This window comes from Pinus tabuliformis, chromosome 9 (assembly GCF_031772625.1).
Source record: "Pinus tabuliformis cultivar Carrire ecotype Pingquan chromosome 9, CPIR1, whole genome shotgun sequence".
Classification (NCBI taxonomy): domain Eukaryota; kingdom Viridiplantae; phylum Streptophyta; class Pinopsida; order Pinales; family Pinaceae; genus Pinus; species Pinus tabuliformis.
The window spans coordinates 1,317,561,761-1,317,582,069 of record NC_142307.1 but is presented as its reverse complement, the minus strand read 5'-3'; positions in this window follow the sequence as shown (position 1 = coordinate 1,317,582,069).

The following is a 20,309-nucleotide window of genomic DNA, read 5'->3' as shown; positions in this document are numbered from 1 at the left end:
ATGGACCAAATTGATGATGCATTAAATTTATTGAATACCCTAATATGTTCTACTATTGATGGGATGGTAAAAGTCAGTAAGGAAATCCTTTTTGACATTAAAATTTGTCTACATAATGCACAAGAAAACATTGAATTTTTGTAGTTGGAGTCTCAGATTCAGAAAGACGAGGTACAACAACATAAGCATCATGACACCCATTAGCAGCCAGCAAGTGGTCAAATCAGTAACATTGAGACAGACTCCCATCAACAACAACAAATGGTAGATGTAATACCCATTTCAAGAGTAGGTGTGCAGAAAGATGCAGAGGTTCAGTCTGCACTTCTCAAGCTAATTATCAGACCTTGAGAAGAGCTTGTCCATAACAAGCACAGAACCAGTCTTGGATATGACAAGAATGTGTCCTTTCATATTCCATATTATTCAAAACCCATACAATTCCATAGTATTGGGTTTCTTCATCACAGTTCACCTTCTGTTGTTCCAGATTCTACTCCTCTTCCACAGAAGCCACAACAGATTGTTAAATGCCAACATTGTGACAGAGTTGGCCATATGAAAGATCATTGTTTTGATCTGAATCCATATGAGCACTATCATAAAACTACTCATTATTCAAACATATGCTTCAAAAATAATCCTCCTACAAGAACAAAGATTCACCTTGGATGGATCTCTTCTTGGTAATGGGCTTCAACAAATAAGAAGATATTTCAGTCGTATGTCAAAATTTTTTCTAAAGTATTGAAAAGTCTTGAAGTTGAGTTTTCTCCATCATCTCACCTTGTATCTGACAAGGGGGGAAGTGATGGTCATCTACAATCTTTAAAGCCACATCAAGCGAGCCTGAGCCACAACCTGCCATACCAAATTCAGAGTTGTAACCAGAGATAGAGATTCCCATGAGCATGCCTTTGGTTGGTTTGTAGTCTTAAACCATCTTTGCGGGGTTGAGACCTCCCTTTTCAGGTTGAGCTTCTCCCTCTTCAAAGAATTGGGGACACTTCCTCTAGCAAAATACTTCAGCTTCTTGCCAGTTTTGGAAGAGTTCCAAGAATTTCATTAAGCATTCCAGATTTGGTGGTCATTCTTAAACCACCACAAATTGTAGACCTCCCTCTTCCAGGTTAAAGGTATTCCTCTCCAAAGATTTAGGGACACTTCCTCTAGCAGAATATTTCAGCTTCTTGCCATATTTGCAAGAGTTTCGGGAACTACACTAAGAGTCTCAATGTTAGTGGTCATCCTTAAGTCACCACCTTATACCAACATTTCAAAGAGCACATTCAGCCTAGTGTTGTCATGCATTTTTGTACATTTTGTATTACAACTCTCTTCTTGGACTCACACATACCCTTTCACATTAAAGGGGGGGAATGTTGGACACCTAATCCACTAAGGGTTATGGTGAGGAAGTTGAACAATCAAAGGGAGTCCAAGAGACCTTGGAAGATGAATCGAAGAGTCACTCCAATGTATTATAAATGTATAGCATGTGAATAATATATGCATCTGATGCTTATCTTTCATATTCTTTATTCGCCATGGTTATGTTTAACAAATTTCCTGCTACGTAAGAATGATATCTTTTCACGTAGAAATCTTCTCTATTATAGCTTCATGTACATATCACTTTAGCAACCCTGATATAGAGATCACTCTCTACAATTCTCTTGATTCCATGTGTTATTCTACTAGTATAATTTCTACACAATCCATTCTCTATGTGAATATTTTCATTGAGCCTCAAATTTCTCTCTAGTTCCTTGTCCTTGATGAGTTCCTCACCCTCCTCCAAAGGACTATTTTTTATGTGTTCCCCTCATATTTCTCTCTTTCTTCACTTTTGCATCCATGTATTCATTTTCATTGTATTTTGAAGTTGTCTATCCATTTTTTGCCAACATTCGAGGTCCTTGAAGGTTTGTGCTTCTACTAGACTATCTCCTCACTCACACAACTGAAGCCTTTGTTTTTCTACCATATTCATCGATGGACGGGGGGAGAGGGAATATCTAGCATTTGGACACTTTTGCTTGGTTCTTGAAATTGGGATTTATATGATTCTTGGTGTTCATTTAATCCCAACTCATCCATCACATGAATCTAATAAAAAGGTTTGAAGGAACATATGTTTTTACCTTTTTTTCCATCCAAATATATATATATATTTTTTAACTAGAAATTGAAGAAAAATAATCATCTTTTCATGGGGACAAGTTTTTGTGTGATTGTGTAGAGAGACCAATGTTGGGTCATGGGAATTTGTGAGTTTGAGGGTTTCCTGACAAAGAAAATTGCAATACAAGGTTGCCTACACATTATTCATAACACCATAGTGGTTTTCCAAGATTCAATTTGGCTCTTGGTGATCATGGGTTTGGAAATTATTAGATTTTTTTGGTGAGGATGAATATCGATCTCTATTATCAATAATGAGATCCAAATTAAATGTTGAAAATAAAACTGCATGTGAAACTACAAACCTGTCACTTGCAAGGGTTGACAATTTCATATGTATATGTGCATTCCATTAATGAATCCATATTGGAAACCCTAAACCTAATTCAAAACCGATTATTGTAGTAAAAGGACCATTAGTATCTATAAAAAAAATTGGCATTTCTTTCTCTAAGATTGTTGGCATCTAGATATTGTTTGGTATTCATTTCTCATAGAACATTGAGATTACTAAGACCAATTTTGTTTATCACCTTATATTCATTACAGTTGGAAGGTTATTATTATTCAACCAAATTCATAAACTCAAATATATTTGTGACCAACCAATCATTTAATTCTTGAAGCATTATAAATATCGTAATAAAGGACTCAAATCATCAACAACATATTCAATCCTATCTATCAATTCAACTCTAAAATCAAGAATAATTGTAACTTGCAAATAGTCTTTTTGTAAGTTTAGCCTTACTTTTTCTAATTAAGTTGAATTGCATTGTAAATGGGTGCATTTTCAACAAAATCCATCAACCTCCATTTGTTGAGTTTAATTTTAAATAATGGAGTTTCAAGAAACCATTTGAGGTCTAAATCAATCTTTAAATGGCTCAAACTAATGAATTATTAGTCACTGGATACTCTATTACTCTATTTCTTTTACAATGTGATCAAAAATCCAAAAAGAAACTCACACTCATGTTCTACCTTGTTTACAAGATTCACAAGACAAAATCAAATTTCTTCATCATGAATCACAACTCCAACAAGATGAAATACAACAACAAAAATCAATATTCTAAGCTAGTCCTTGTTTAAAACAATTCTCTTTTTGAATTTGATAATGATTCCTATCAACAACCAACACCTTATCAAATCAGTGACACCAATTCAAAATCATATTCGAATGAAGATAAAGTTTTTTATAAACAATTTTAGCTTGCACTTTCCAATTCCATCATCAACCTTGGGAAGAAATATTCAACAAGTGAAAAATAGGTCTTAGATATGAAAAGGAAGTGACCTTTCACATACTAAATCATTCCAAACCAATCCAATTCCAAAGTGTTGAATTCCTTCAATAAAATTCATCTTCACTTGCTCTAGCTCAATATTAGATTCCTAAATGCCAACATTGTCATTGAGTTAACCACATGGAGGATCATTGTTTTGATCTTCATTATTGCGAGAATTGTGGAAATCATAACCATCCTTAAGGTAGATGTTGCAAACTTAAGAAGCCTACAAGAGTAAATATTCATTATGGTTAGACCACTTCTTGATAATAGTCATCAACAACTAAGAAGATATATCATCCATACCAAATAATTCATTATCGAGTATTGACACATCTTGCAATGGAAATATTTTTATCTTCTCATCTTGTCACCAACAAGGGGGGATAATATCAATTATTTACAGTTAAGCTTCAAGTTTCAAATTCCTATCAATTGAGGAGAAAAAAATGAGCTTGAAACACAATTGCAACAAGAGCCCTGAATCAGAGTCAAAGTTGTACCCAGAGTCAAATCTGCAACAAGAGCTAGGGTTAGATTCAAATCCATATTCCTTAAACCATTTGATTTGGGGTCTTCCTTAAACCACCACTTAGTAGAATACTTATTAGAATACTTAGTAGAAGTCTTAGCTCAATGACCAACATTAATTAATTAACTTAATCAATATGTTTTTTCCTAAGTTAGCCTTAGGCCAAACCATAATACAACTTACTCAATACACTGATTAAGATCCTTAAGGAGGATTTGGTGATTGTTGCATGCTTGACACCTAGCCAATGCAAAAATACTTGTCTACTACTACAAACATCAACAAAAACATAATCAATTGGTGTTATGATATGTTATATTACTCACTTGAGAAGGAATATGAAAAGCCACAAGTGAATAGGAATAAAAAATGGGAATCCAAAAGACCTCTTGAAATATGAATCCAAGGGTTATAGGTCATGTATTTACATCTGTATCATATTCATAAAACGCATCTCATGTTTATTTCCAAGCAACCATATTACTACAAATCCATTGATGCCTTCATAAATATTATAACAACCAATTAATAAACACCAACACCCATGCATCAAAATTAAAATAATAATAAGTCTAAACTTAAAAGCTACATTTGGTTTGCACATTCGCTTATAGTAGACATATCATGGGTGTCTTTTGGTGGTCACATATGTTACTTGCCACCAAAGTGTGAGAATGCATTATGACAAAAAAAAAATTATCATTAGTGAGGAAACTATACAATGGTGATATAATCCCCTGTAGGGCGTTCATTTTTAATTTGGGTAAATTTACTAGATGGTGTATAGCAATTGAAACTCAGTATCATGCGATAGGTGGGATACCCTAGCCAAACGCAGAATATGATCTTCGAAGGCAAAGCATTACAGGATAACAGGGGTTTGAAGGATTACAACATCCAACCAGCATCCTCCATAACTCTCAATCTAAGATTAAGGGGTGGAGAGGGATCAACCAACAAAACTTCAAATGCTGGAAGTGGCTATGGGGGCAGTTCTTCGAAAAACACAGAAGCCACACTGAAGAAAAATAATGGAGGACCCTCATTCAAGAACATCCTGCAAGGGAAAAGAACAACCACAAAACCAAAAAAATAGGTTGGTACATCCCCTAGCCCATATATTGTGGAGCTCCTGAACTCAATCCCAGAACTTACCATAGATAATTCAGAAACAGATGAGCATTGTTTTTCTTTTGAATCACAAGCAATTATTTGTCGTTTTAATTGTTTCTGGCCAAAACCTGTGGAGTTATTTCATTGGATCTTGACCAACTGGTCTCTAGAATGTGAAATACACCTTTGTTCAAAGGGGTTTTTCATTGTAAAATTCCCTACAACAGAGACTAGGGACAGTATTCTACAGGAGGGTCCATGGTTCTGGGGATCGACGGGTCTATTCATCACACCATGGTTCCCTGCTTTTGATGCAAACACCATGGTGGTCACCAGAATGTCGGTGTGGATCTGACTACACAACCTCCCCCTCCATTTCTGGGAGGAGCGAGTACTTTCAGGAATTGGGAACATCATTGGGAAATATATCAAAATTGATACCCAAAGATTAGAAGAAAGGATCTACACACATGCCTGGATATGTGTGGAAGTAGATCTCAGCAAAGGATTACCGAACCGCATTCAATTGATCCATAAGCAGATGAATTGGACTCAGACACTAGACTATGAGAACACAGCTTTCAGATGTAGAATTTGCAAACAAACAAGTCATCTACAAAATATGTGCCCTGAAGGCAAGAAAGACACTGGCAGAAAGAAGAAGAATGGGAAGCAACCCAAAGGATGGAACTTCCCTCCACCCCACCAGGCTGAGGAGGAAGATGAAGCAGAGGAGGAACCTATACTCACCAAGAACACCCAGACAACACAGGTCCTAGAAAACCAAGGGGAAATCCCTCAGGACCTCAATGAAATGCAGGAAAACCAGGAACAAACAGCAAATAATCCAGAAGATATGGAAACAAGTGGGTATAAACGTACCCATTCAACAAATAACTCAGACTCAGACAAGGATAATGCAAGACCTAGCTTTCAACTTGCACTTGTCTTTGATGCGCCATCCCAAGGGGAATGGCGCAGGGTGGAAAAAAAGAAGGGGAGAAAATCCTAGCTTATCTCCTTATTGTATATTAGTTTTGTTTTTTTGCATATTTATGCTTATCATCAGTCATAGACTCGATGATGCTTGGTTTCAGTAAAATGTAACATGTAATTTTGTTTTAACTAATAAAATTATGCCTTTTTCCTTGGAAAAAAATACAATGGTGATATGTTGTTGTCTTTCTCAACAATAATACATCAATACTAACACCCATGCATCAACATTAAAATAAGAAGAAGAAGAAGAAAATTAAAAGCTACATTTGACTTTCACATTTACTGTAGTAGACATGTCATGGACACAATTTAATGGGGATATATGTTGCTTACCACTAAAGTATGAGAATGCATTACAAAGAAGTGTTTGTTGATTATTTAGTGAGAAAACAATACAAAATTCTGGTAATTTCTTCTTGTTTTTCTCAACAACAATGCATAAACACTAACAAATATACATAAACATTAAAATAATAATAAGAATAATAATTTTGTTGACGCGTTTCGAACCAACGATTGCCCTGACGATGAACCACACTCGTTGGTTCGAAATGCGTCGACAAATGTATTTTCATGTGATTTACGCCGAAAAACTTTTTCTCATAAACTCGATATGGATCACAGAAGCCTCAATTCAAGAATAATAATTTTAAAAGTTACATTTAATTTGCACATTCACTTCTAGCGGAGATGTGACACACTGTGGTGGACATATGTGTTGCTTACCACTGAAGTATTAGAGTGCATTGTGGATAAGTGTGTTTCTTACCACTGAAGTATTAGAGTGCATTATGGATAAGTGTTTGTTGATCAACTAGTATTGATACAATACAACATCATAGTGATGTCTTTCACAACAATAATGATTGAATAAATACTTTGGCCTTTGTAAAAGAATTAATCGAAAGAATACAACATTGTAGTGATGTCTTGCACAACAATAATGATTGAATAAATACTTTGGCCTTTGTACAAGAATAAACTAAAGCAATGTATTAATTGGGAGCCATCCACAATGAAACCTTTAGAAGCAAACCAAGACCATGACAAAATCCACCAAGAGCCACATGGGTTATGAAAATTTCATTCAATTGCTTTGTTATATGGGAATTTGTGCTAATGTTGACATACTTGGGGATGATGTAAACACCTCAAACGGTCACAAGTCAGCTATCTCAACTTTACGGATTGATGATATCAAAAGAGTCATCACTAACATACAATACATATATATTAAATGTACAATATTAAAGTATATATAACTTATTGTATTATATTATATATTACTCAATTTATATATACAAAGCCATAGGGATTAGTTTATATCATCTATCTAGGCATGTTATCAATGGGGAAGATTGAATCAAGTTAATAAGAGATCATTTTTTATTATGATTGCACTACTTCCATATGTGTATTTTGAGGTAGACATCAGTACCTTGCAAAGGCATTTCATATGTATATATATAATGGTTGCAAGCTATCTCAACATTAAATTGATATATGAAAATCCTTAAATTAGAGTAAAAGAAGAGGTATTTATGAAAGTATATAATTTCAGGATAAGGGGTTCAGAAAGGGGAGATGAAGCTAATTTGCTCCCTCTAGGTTCTTGTTTAGTAGGGGAACAAATAGAAAAGGTGTCATGATCAAGGCAATCTAATGATGGTTAGTCCATCCAGCATTTCCTCCTAGGTGGTTCCACTTCTTTCAAGTAGAAAGGATGTTGTATCATAGAAACTCATATCCTTGTTAGTCATAAAAATTTTCTACTCGGGTCCTTTAACTCCATAAGTCCACCTACACCCTATTTGAATTATAAAGGTACCACTACTCAAGAATATTATCATTTAGAAGCTAAAAATTAAAAAACCTTATTGCAACCATTGCATTAATGGCAAAAAAGCTATGAAAAGAATTAATAATACAATATCAATGATACAATTGGGAACTAGAGAAGAAAAAATAAAATCTCAAGAAAAATTTGACAAGGCTATATATATATATAAATAATCAAAGTTAAATCTTGTTGAGTGAAGTTAAACAAATGAAGCAAAAGAAAATTGCAATTCTCGACCAAAAAGTATTAACCTCCCAAAAAGCAACTACATCTCAAGTTGAATAAAAAAATTCAAAAATCAAAGTACAAACAATGGATAAATAGAACTTACAAAATCAATTATAATTAAAAATCCAAATATAACTATTAACAATGGACCATCAAAACGTAAGTATGTGATTAAAAATCAATACTCAATTTAAAATGAAATGAAAAGTAAAAATCTCTAAATCAAAATCTTGGTAGAAAAAACATCGACATTACTCATTCTTTTTCCAAAATATTGAACCCAAACAAACTTGTTTTCAAAAGTATATGAGAAATAATAATAAAAAAATCATATGCAATTCCAAAAAAAATATAAACTAGCATTTATGTAAATTAGATAGCACCTCATTTTCATCAAAGCCAAAAATTAAAAACCTTAACCATCAAAATAACACATAACATTTTCAAAACAATGCTTTGTAGATGAAGCATTATTTACATAAGAGGCCATGTGCATTCTTTACCTAAGAAGCCATGTAACCAATCTGCTCAGAACTAGTCTGGGACCAATAAAACCAGCCAATCCTAACATGGGGTCATACCAATCTAGTTAAGGGTAAGAGGCCATGTGCATTCTTTACTCAAGAAGCCATGTAACCAATCTGATCAGAACTAAACTGGAACCAATAAAACCAACAAGTCTTAACATGGGGTCATACCAATCTAGTTGAGGGTAAGAGGCCATGTGCATTCTTTACCTAAGAAGCCATGTAACCAATCTGACCAAAACTAGACCGAAACCAATAAAACCAGTCAATCCTAACATGGGGTCATACCAATCTAGTTGAGGGTTTTGGATTGGCTAGTATCATATCAAAACCAGCGTTAAATAGTTATGGTTAGAGATCACTAAAATTAAAATTTTATATATAAAACTTTATTCTAGGATCATATTAATGTTATTTTACTGATATAATTTGGAATTTTTAGTTAAATTTTATACAACGGATTGAAGGGTTGTTTTGAAATTATAGGGAAATTTAGAGATTGGTTGAAGAGATAATCACAAATGTTTTTGAGTTAGATTTTTTTCTTTTGCTTTATTTAGTTTAAATACAAATGGCCTTTGTCTAGTAAGGTCACAAATTTCTCTAAATTGTCATTTTCTTGGGGTTATTTAATTTTTTTTTTAATTTAAATTTTGGATTGTTTCAATCGTGTTTTTATGGTGGAAATGGATTCAGCATCATCAAAAACTTTCAAAGCACCCAAAATTTTAAAGCACCCAAAATCTTGAAATTTGATAACTATAACTCAATTTTACAAAAAAAATCTGCAAAAATTTCTATTATTTTCAGATAAATTTATAAGCTCGTTAGAGTATACGATCACAAAAACAAAAAAACAAATTCGTTTTTAATACACATCAGAAAGAGTCCCACATTTGAGGGCGAAACTAAATTTAACAGAAAGAGTCCCACATTTGAAGGCGAAACTAAATTTAACAGAAAGAGTCCCCTTTTGACGGCGGCTTCCATTTTCTTCTTCTGTTGCGTTGAATCCGCCGCCAATGAAGGAACGGCCCTCTACGACTTCACGAGCGGGTCATACGTTGGACATGGCTTTCATATGTCATCGTGAGAAATGCAATGCACCCAAGAACACGTGTGATTTTGCTTTTGTTACACGTGTGAGGCCTCATGTCATGTGGATGTGTTTTTACTGATGGTTCTATTGGTGGATTGGATTGTACTTCTTCTCATAAACATGATGCAAATTCAAAATTATGATTAGTTTATGTTAATGTATGATAAATAAAAATAAAAAATAAAATATCTAGGTAGATGATGGGTTCTCATAAACATGATGCAAATTCAAAATTATGATTAGTTTAGTTTAATATATAATAAAAAAATAAAAAATAAAATATCTAGGTAGATGATCGGTTTTTAGATTATTATCTTTTTGCAATTAAATTTTTTTACTATTATCTTATTCATTAGTTTATACATGTTAATAATAATTTGTTTCTGTTCAAAGGTAAGATTTTGTTTAATTTATATTAGTTTAGTGATTTATGTTAGTGTAATTCAAGGAAAAACTAAATTCTTATATTTATTAATGAAGGCTTTTGTGAGAATTGGTGTTATGTTATGATTGTTGTAATACTAGCGCAACAATATTTCACATCACTATAATATTAATAGTTCATTGTTGTTGCAACACTAACAAATTATTCACATTGTCATTTTATGTTGCTATTACACGAGTTAGGATAGCATCAAATGCCATAACAGTGGTAACCAATACACCAAAATAGTGATCAACTGGCATAGTGGATAGCACGTAGAGAAAAACAATGGAAGGAAGGTCAACTCATCTAATGACAACTACTCCAATGTCCCCTTGTCATCATGAAGACAAATTGATGGAAACATGAAAAACCAATTTTGTACTCTTGCCTATCTTAGTCAACATATTAAAATAAAATGAAGAACAACTCGAGGATCTCATTTCGTCATAGTTGTTCTCGACCCTTTTGTGCTAAGAAAGGGTGTTGTAATTTGTATAAAAACCATTGCTTATTTCGAGCAGGGGGGATCACTAGTCTAGTAATCAAAACTATATTTTCTCCAGTTAATACAAAGCATTGATCTAGTTCTTATAGAATTTTCTTGAGTTAATGAAGATTTCAGATCAACTTCTAATTGAAGTTTTCACCAAGTGCCTCATCTAGGGAGGTAGGCCCCCCTCCTTGGAAGAGTATTGTGGTACTGTAGCATATATCTAGTTTCTGAATTGGTTTGTCCTATAATTTGTGTTATATTGTTATTTATTTGTTGTTGTAACACTAGGATTAATACTCTATTTTCATTATATGTAGTTTTCATCTTGCTACCTATGTATTTTAGTTTTTACGTTGTATTAAATTCAAAAAGGTGTCATATCATCCATGTGCAAATTTTTTCATTTGTTATCGGGAGGATTGAGAGTTGAAAGTATTTTTTCATACAATCATCGTTTACACTTAGTTACCTACAGTGTGTGTTTCTCTTTTACAATGCAATTGAAATTCCTTTCTCCAGTATATCTAGAATTCATGTCATGTAATTTATATTACATTCAACTGGGGTAACAACATCTTGCTTCTAGGTAGGTTGAACTTAAATTAGTTTGTTGTTATTTATTTTAATCCGACTTGGGGTCACAGTACCCTTCTTTCAAACCCCATTGGATTAGTTTACTTTGTTCATAGTTAGATTTATATTGTTGTTAGCTTGTTGTACTTAGTATCAGTGACTATGTTAGATATGCCTCAAAATACTTTGTCCTATGGTCATTTATCTCTACTGCAACTTCGCAACTAGAATAGTGGATAAATAGATTGCTTTGGCAGAAACAGTGCACAATAGTTCATGAGTATCATACAAATCCCTAGTTTGATAAAGTAAATGAACAATCTTTCATGTTAACTTTTGAAACAATTAAAAGATAATTAGGAAACCCATCATTTTTGGCATTGTTGTTAAGGAACTTCCAACGTTGCAACATTTTTTGTTGTTTTTAGTCTTCAGTAACACATTTTTGAGGATTTGTTTTTACTTTTGTTTGGATTTGTGTCTATATTTATTATTTTCATATGATAAGTTAGGATGTTTTTCAAAAGCTCATGAAAAGGAATAGATACCCAAAAGATTGATTTAGTAGCTATGTAAAAAACACCCCACAAACTAACATTGCAAAGAAAACAACTCAAGGATAAGGATCCAACCAGCCTAGATATTGGATGCCAACAACCAGCTCCCTAGGCAAAAGGAAGCCAAAACCTCCCATCTAGAATCAACCCATATATTCCATGCAACAGAATTTGCATCTTCAACATAGGTGGATATTGTTTCCTAAGGACTCTGCAGTGGATGAACAACTAAGCCACAAATTTGAGCTACCCAATAGTCCTACTTCTGCCACTCCATTTCTAGAACATCGAGAGGATAATTTCCTATAGTACAGAAAATCAAAGCCATAAGAGGAAATCATCCATGATATGAAAGAGGAAGTGTTCACCTTCGACTTCCTAATCAATGAGACAAGTGGAGTAACACAACTAGAGAATACTTTGTACTTTGCACACAAAATTTTCATGGCTTGGCTACTAAGGACCCAAACACATTTTTATTTGATTTTTATGTCATCTATATAATCTATGATTATGTCTTTAATGCCCATAATTTGAAACTCTTTCCTGCCACTCTAAAAAGTCTTTCCCTCATATGTTTTATGGGGCTTGGTGGAAACTGTATCACCACATGGTCTTAGATGAAAATATAATTACTCAAAAAGTATTGGGATTATTGCAAATATAAAGAATGGAAGGAGAAAATATTCAATATGATGCAAAAATAATATGAGATCATGGAAGATTGCATAGAATGCTTCAAATACAATTTGTAGAGGTAAAGATAGGGCTAGTTGGGAGAAGATACCTTACCAATATTCCAAAAGGACTTCTAAAGCAAGAAAAGGGCCAAGGGACGTATTGACAAGGACTAATAATACATCTAGCGGAGGAGTCACTCAAGTTGAAATCGAGAATATGTTGGAGGATTTCACAATAGATTTGTAACGTAATTTCTTAAGCTCTCAATCAAATATGATAGAATTGAAAAAGAAATGGGAGGAGGAAAATTTATCCTTATCTATTTTCTGCAAAAAATGCAGAAAGAGGCACCCATTGAAGGGGTTTCCCCTCAATCATATTAAATTTTGTGGGATTTGTGAAGAACAAAGCTCCACTAGTCAATGACCCTCCTTAACCAACCTCAAATTAGTCTATCAAGAAGCAAATGGAGGAGTCGGTCAGGTTTTCCTTATCACACAAAATTAACTATGGCAACCCCAACCACAAGGTATGTCTCCTGACTAATATCAGTATTTCAAACATTATTACACTGATCCATGTGGATATTGGTGGCCACCCACCTATTCCACCTAGACCCCCCAATCAGTTTCATCTATTTCCTTATTCATTTCATCATTTATTATTTTTAGCAGTTTTTTAGGTCCAGAACTTCCGAGCAATTTTGACCCCCTAAACGGTGTTTTTTTGGGGTCCGTGGCAGGCCCATAGCCATCATCAAGGGCCTGTAGTGAAACCTTTAGTACTCATAGAGACCTTCCCAAAAAGGTATCGTACGCACCAAATGGAGACAATATGACCAAGTTACGACCTTGGTAAGTTGGTTGCCCAACTAACCCCAATGGGGCCCACAAACTCTTGGTGTTACATCTCCTGGGGTTAGCGTTTTTGTTGTTTAGGGTTTTCACATGTTTTCCAATAATAAATAGGCCCTTGAGCCTCATTATAACACAGGTCAGAGGCATGTAACCACCACATCTCTTCTCAGAGATAAGTTACCATCACTATGTTGAATTTTGTATCTTGGGAGGTACTCCAAGCCCAAGGGGTTCAGGGGTTGGAGGACAAAGCGCCACAAGGGCAGCTTGTGGGCTTGGAACCCAAGAAAATGGTTTTGGCACCAATCATGTTTTTGGGGCATAACCATTATGGTTTCATAGCATGTGATGGGTGAGGATGATAGTGATCGGAAAGACGATTCCAATGCATCGAAAACCATTCAAATCCGAGTTGTTGTTTGGGAGATATTGAATTTTCAAGTCTACATAATAATTATGGATTTGTTTAAGCAAGCCGACATGATTTCCAGGTAGGCCAACGTGAGAAATTCCATAAAGACATGTCGGTTCATGATTGGCTTTAGGGAGGCCTCATTTACTTTAAATATAGGTCGAATGGAGTCATTTAAGGCATCCATTGGTGCAACACACAAGGAGGAAGAGAGCTCGTTGGTGCAACCACATTTAGGGTCTGCATAGGGAGGATTAAGGGCTAATATATGCCCATAACAACAGCATACTATGTGAAGAGTCTCATGAAGGTGTGCCGCAATCTTTGAGGGTTGTTTGTGGATTGTTAGATGCATTTGTAAGGGTTGTTGCAGCATGAACAGATGCCCTAACCAGTCATAGTATAAACAACAGTAAAAGAAGACTTGGAATAGCAATATTGAAGTGTGGTAAGTCACAGTTTATGACCAGTTTGGATCAATTTGGTGATGTGACTGTGGAAGCCAAGTATTGGAGTGGACAAGGGTGTCTAGAAGACTTCAATAAGGAGCAGATTCTGCAGTGAAGGATTGGGTGTCATAGATTTTTTGGAGGGCAGCGAGTTGACCACCCAAAGGAGCCCTTAACAAGTTATCTTGAAGGACAAAGAGTAGTTGAATGTTGGGTGAACGACAGTGCCAAAGTTCAGTACTTTGATGGACGAAAGTTGTTGCTAGCCTGGTAGATTGGAGCTCAGGTATTGGCCAGCCCAGAAGAGAAGATTGGATCAGCCCAAGTATACTGTGGAGAAGGACATGTAGCAGTGTTAGAGGGAAACCCTCCTAAAGTCTCGATGTGCAGTGGCCTTGATGGAATAAGGCATTACTAGTGAGCAGGACGGGTGCGACGGATCGGTAGGACAAGATACGACAAGAAGTGTTGCAGCCAAGTTTTTCATTGTATCTTGTAACCATAGACTATTGTATTTATCAGTTTGGATTAATATAACGAAGTTTGGTGATTATACATCATTGCATAATTTTGTTTAAAACTATGTTCATTGTGCATTGTATGATTTACTGCTTTAGATTTTCCACTGAGCAAAGTAGTCTATGGTTGAGACTCTTGGTTTGGTAGCATCACTAATTTAAGACTCTAACCTAGATCCAAGGTCATGGAATTTCAACATGCTTGAGCTATCTTATTTCCATTATGTTTGTAAGTATAGTTCAATATTTTTCTATTAATGAAATGAAGTGTTTTTCTGATGCATATCTGTTTTTATGATTATATTTGTAAGTTGTTGTGTTCTTGTTTAAGTTTGGATCATAGACTAACACCTCCATGTAGTTTCCTACTCAATGGATTCCTCCATCACTCTAAATAAATCACTGACAACGAGGATGGAGGAACTCACCTTTTAGGGGGGCTCAATAGTCATTACCCCAACAACCTATAGCACCTCAACCTCCATCGCAACTCCAACAACCCAATCCATGTCCTCCTTGACCTAAAATCCATGCACAACCTAGTCCTAACCCCAATAATAGACCAGCATAGTAAGCACAAGTTTTTGGGCTCCAATTTTACTATACGCACTCTATCTCTTCACTAGAATGTCAAGATATACACTTAATATACATGAAGACCATAAATAAAAAATCCTCTATGGTAACCATAGAATACTATGAGGAAGAGGCTCCAATTGGAAATCCTTCAATTGGAAAATCCCCCGCTTCTCCTTTGAAGCAAGACCAAAACAAGAATGGTGTGTCAGGTCCACCTTTCCTAGAAAGACTGAACGTATGCAATCCTCTCAACAAAAATTCAATTTTTTTGGAGAACTTAAGAATGTGTATGTTTGAATACCTATTTTCCAAGCTATCAAAGATGTATCAAACTACTTAAAAATTTTTAAGGAATTATGCTTACAAAGATTGTGTAAAAAGAGAAAATACCTCCAAATAGTACATGTGACAAAAAAAATGCTTAAAGTAATTTCCACTACAAAATATTCATACCCAAGAAGCCCCATAGTCAAGTTCAAATTAATGAAATCATCATTTCCAACACATTAATTGACTTAGGCATTTCCATCAATGTCATGACTCGTGCAAATGAAACGTTAGGGTTTACAAGCCTTAGACAAACCCCTAAGGTGCTACAACTTGCATATCATTCCACTGTTAAAAGAAAGGCATCCTATAAGACATTGTGATATCTATATATTTCTAGGAATACCGAGCTGATTTTATGGTCCTATTACCCAAGTCCTCTTTGGAGGCTACCCCTCGACTTTGGGATGACCATGGTTGGAAACCATTGATTCCTATAATGGTTGCATATTAGGGAGCATGACAATTTATAATGGAATTTCAATGAAGCAACTCACTTTGAACCCTCCTACCAAGCCTAATATGGACCTAGAAACACCTATTTGGGTAGCAGAAAGGGAGAGTTATGATGAGAAATTTTCCCAACAAGCACTTTTAGTATATTGGTATCTTATTAAAAAAATATGAAAGATGATGAAATAAATGCCTGCAACCTCTACTGCATCATATTCACAACACGACCTTAATCAAATCCTAAGCATACATGCTCAATAAAACATCTCAATGGTTGCTGTTGAGAAGCCATTATGCTTGTAGATTACAATGATTTCTCTTACTTGATAATTGCTTGTGAATGTTTGTTGGCTTCTTATTTCTTTTATTATGTTATCTTCATCAAACAATTATCAAAACATAAAACCAAGAATATCACAAAAAACAATGAACACAAAAATGTAGGCTCCAAACAAGGGAAAAACCCCACAATGGGGAAAACCCAACCAACTTCTCTTCTTATAAAATCAGGTCAAAGTGATAAATCAAAGACCAAAAAGTGTGGTACCTGTGGAACAAAAAGGACACTCATAGCAACCAAACATTAACTCTTGCAAATCTACCTTCAAAGCTTGATCAAGCAGCAAACTAGGAAACTGATGAGACGGATTGCACAATTTTCAACAACAAGTAAGGGAGACAGGTTGTGGGAACTGTGCACTTCACAATCCTAGCAGCCAAGGGTGCAGCCTAAGGCTTGAAACTACACAATACGCAGTTCAACCTGGGCAGAGACAAGGAAAGACTGCGCATTGTGTAGTCTCAGTGGCCAAGGTAACAGGTTGAACCCTAGAACTGCATAATGCGCAGTTGGGCCAGCATGTACTGCACACTATGTAGTTCCAGAGGCCAAGCTCTCGACTTGAGCCTTAGGATTGTGCAGTGCCCAGCTGGGCAAGGCAAAATCTGGCTAAGGAAAGTGCAGATCTGCCCAATGGAAGTGTGAAAAACAAGTAGAAGTGCGTAATGATGTGAGCTTGGGTGCAGATATGACTAAGTGTGAATGAATCAATGTAGATAAAGTGCAGAAACTAAACAAACAAAAGGAAAATCAAGTATGTGAGGAGAGTCACCGCAACGGCGACCATTGGTGAAAAAACAAAAAAAATGATGTGACACTCGTGAAAGGAAAATGAAAACTTAGAATAACACTTCTACATGTTAAAATAATTTGAAACGCCAGCAACTATGAAGGTAAATAAGCAAAACAACACTCACACAAGCGAAACAACAAAAAGTGACAGAAAAAGCGGCAAAAGACGATAAAAGTGAAACACCCTGGAAAAGCGACATTGATTGCACCGAAGGTTCCTTGATCTACTCGAGAATGTTAGAGCTCCAATATCAAATTATCAAATGAGCTCTAGAGGCATTGATTAAATAGATTTGAGTGAATTAGGGTTTATGACGCACATGCCTAAAATCAAGGAAAAAGCGACACTTGGACGAAGTTTCTAAAATTATCAAGTGTGCATCCTTTGGGATACTAATAATGGATCCCTATGTTTTAGGGATGTTTTTTTTATTTTTTTATTTTTTTCCTTTTTTTCTTTTTCAGGAAAACTTTCCATGCACACTGTCGGGAAATATTATGCAATTTTGGGGAACTGGGCAAGTTTTCAGCTTTGTGCATTGTGTAGTTTCTGAGCTTAGTGAGGGATTGCGTAGTTTTTGGGTTAAGTGTTAGGTTGCCTTCCATGACTGTGCAGTTTCTGAGCTCAAGGATGATTTTCAGTCTTAACTATGCAATTCCAATCATCAAGGTTGCTTTCCCTCAAGGAATGCGCAGTTTCTAAAGGCAAACACAGAACTGTTGTGTGACCAAGTCAGGAGGTTAGCTTGTGAGTTATAAAGATTAGTTAAGTGTGGAAACAAGTAAACACAAGAATAAATGAAAATATAAGCATAGTCAAAACATGAATACCTGAATGAGTGCAAGATAAGATCCTTTGGATAGGAAGGAAGGCTCCAAAATCAAAGAATAGGAAAAATTTTAGAGGGTGGTTGTAGTCGCTACAACAAATTCATAGATACAAAGTCTCCCTTCTTCTATTTAAATCTATGTTCAATCTTGACGGTGTATTATCGATAGGCTAAGCCAAGCGAGGGGATGTCCAAGAACTCCATCTCGTCTTTGATGTACTTTTGTAGATAGTCGCGATACTTCAGTACCAAATGCCGCTGAGAATCCTTGATACCCAACTTCGTGCAAAGGGTATCAAAAATATTTGTGAACTTCGGCACGTCTTGGTCCCTTCCCTGTCGCAGTGTGGTCCACTTTATGTATTTATCTTCATAGCTCCTGACAGAGTAATATTGTTCCTTGATGGCATCCTGGAAAGAATTCCAAGTGGGTGTGATTGAAATCAGTGAGGGGTCCCTCTCTTCCTTCTATTCACAGTAGGTTTCCCATTAGTCCTTGACATGGAGGGAAACTTTGAGGAGTGCAAAAGTGATTTTTTCCTAATTAGAAAAGTCATGAACTAAAAAATATCCTTCCAACAGATTTAACAATCTATCTACGGTGCCTGCATCTATCTAGTCTTAAAATATGGGAATGCCAAAGTTGACTTGTACCTTAAAGGGCGCGGCACCTCAAAAGTGGTTGTTGGTTCAAGATGAGTCACATGTGGGTAGCCGTCGAAGGATCTGGGCAGAGTTATCCATTATCGCGTTCCTCTGTCGCTCGAGGAATTTCTCGAGCAATATTTTCAAAGGATCTTATGATCCCTCATATTTCTTTTCTTCCACCATGGGAGGTCATTGGGGTTTGTGAGGTTGTTCTTGCAAAGATTCAACAAGTTCGAGCCTTAACTCCTTATACCCTGACCTCGTTGGGGACATGCAAAGAAAAACAGAGAAAGAGCAGACCACTCTGAGTCCACTCATATGGACTTATGCAGGAACACAATATAATATATATATAAACATAAACACAAATATGCAGGAGAAATAAATCTTTATTTCACTAATATCAAAGAACTGAAAGATGCTTACAAGCATAATGGAAATAAACTAGCTTGGGCGATGGTAGCTTATCTCTGAGAAGAGATGTGGTGGATACATGCCTCTTAACTATATTACAATGAGGCTAAAGGGCCTTTTTATTATTGAACAACAAGGGGAAACCCTAAACAACCAAAAACATAACCCTAGGATATGGAATGCCAAGAGTTTGTGGGACCCGTTGGGGTTAGTTGGGTAGCCAACTTCTCGGGGTCGTTACTTGGTCATATGATCTTTGTTTGGAATGTATGATACCTCATTAGAAAGATCTATTTGGGTAGTACAGGATCTGCAGTAGCCCTTTCTTATTTCTAAGGACCTATTGCAAACCTTAAAAAAACGTTGTTTAGAGGGTCCAAATAGCTCTGGAAGTTCAGAACTCGAAAAACTACAAAAAATAGTAAATTGTGTTATAATCAAGGAAACTGATGAAACCAACCGGAGGTCTAGGTGGAATAGGTGGGTGGCCACAAATATCCACCTCGATCAAACATGGCGCAAATTGTGGCACAACAAAACTGGATGTAATGATAGATTCAAACTTTGATGAAAACGAAGATGCAAAAAGGGATGCAAAAGTGGACGTAAACATGGGTGTAACAATGGATGCAAAATTGGATGCAAAAGTCGATGCGACAAAATTCCATGCCAAAATATATGTAAAACGAGACACAAAACCTGATGCAAATCCTAACACAAAAGTGGATACAAAAATGGATGCAAAAATAGATGTAAAAGTTGATGAAAACCTAGACGCAAATGAGGATGCAAACGTGGAAGCAAAATTAGAAGCAAAAGTGGGTGCAAAGGGAGGTGCCAAACTAGGCACAAATTGTGGCACAAAAAAATGGATGCAATATGGACACGATAATAGATTCAAAATAGGATGTAAATATGGATGAAAAATAAGATGCAAAAGTGGATGCAATAAAATTAGATTCAAAAGTAGACGCAAAACTAGACACAAACCTCGACGCAAAACTTGGCACAAAGGGGATGCAAAAATTGATTATAAAAAGGATGCCAAAGAGGATGAAAAAGTTGATGCAAGTGTAGGCACAAAATGTGGATGCAATAGAGGATGAAAAAGTAGGTGAAACAAAATTAGGTTCCAAACTTGATGC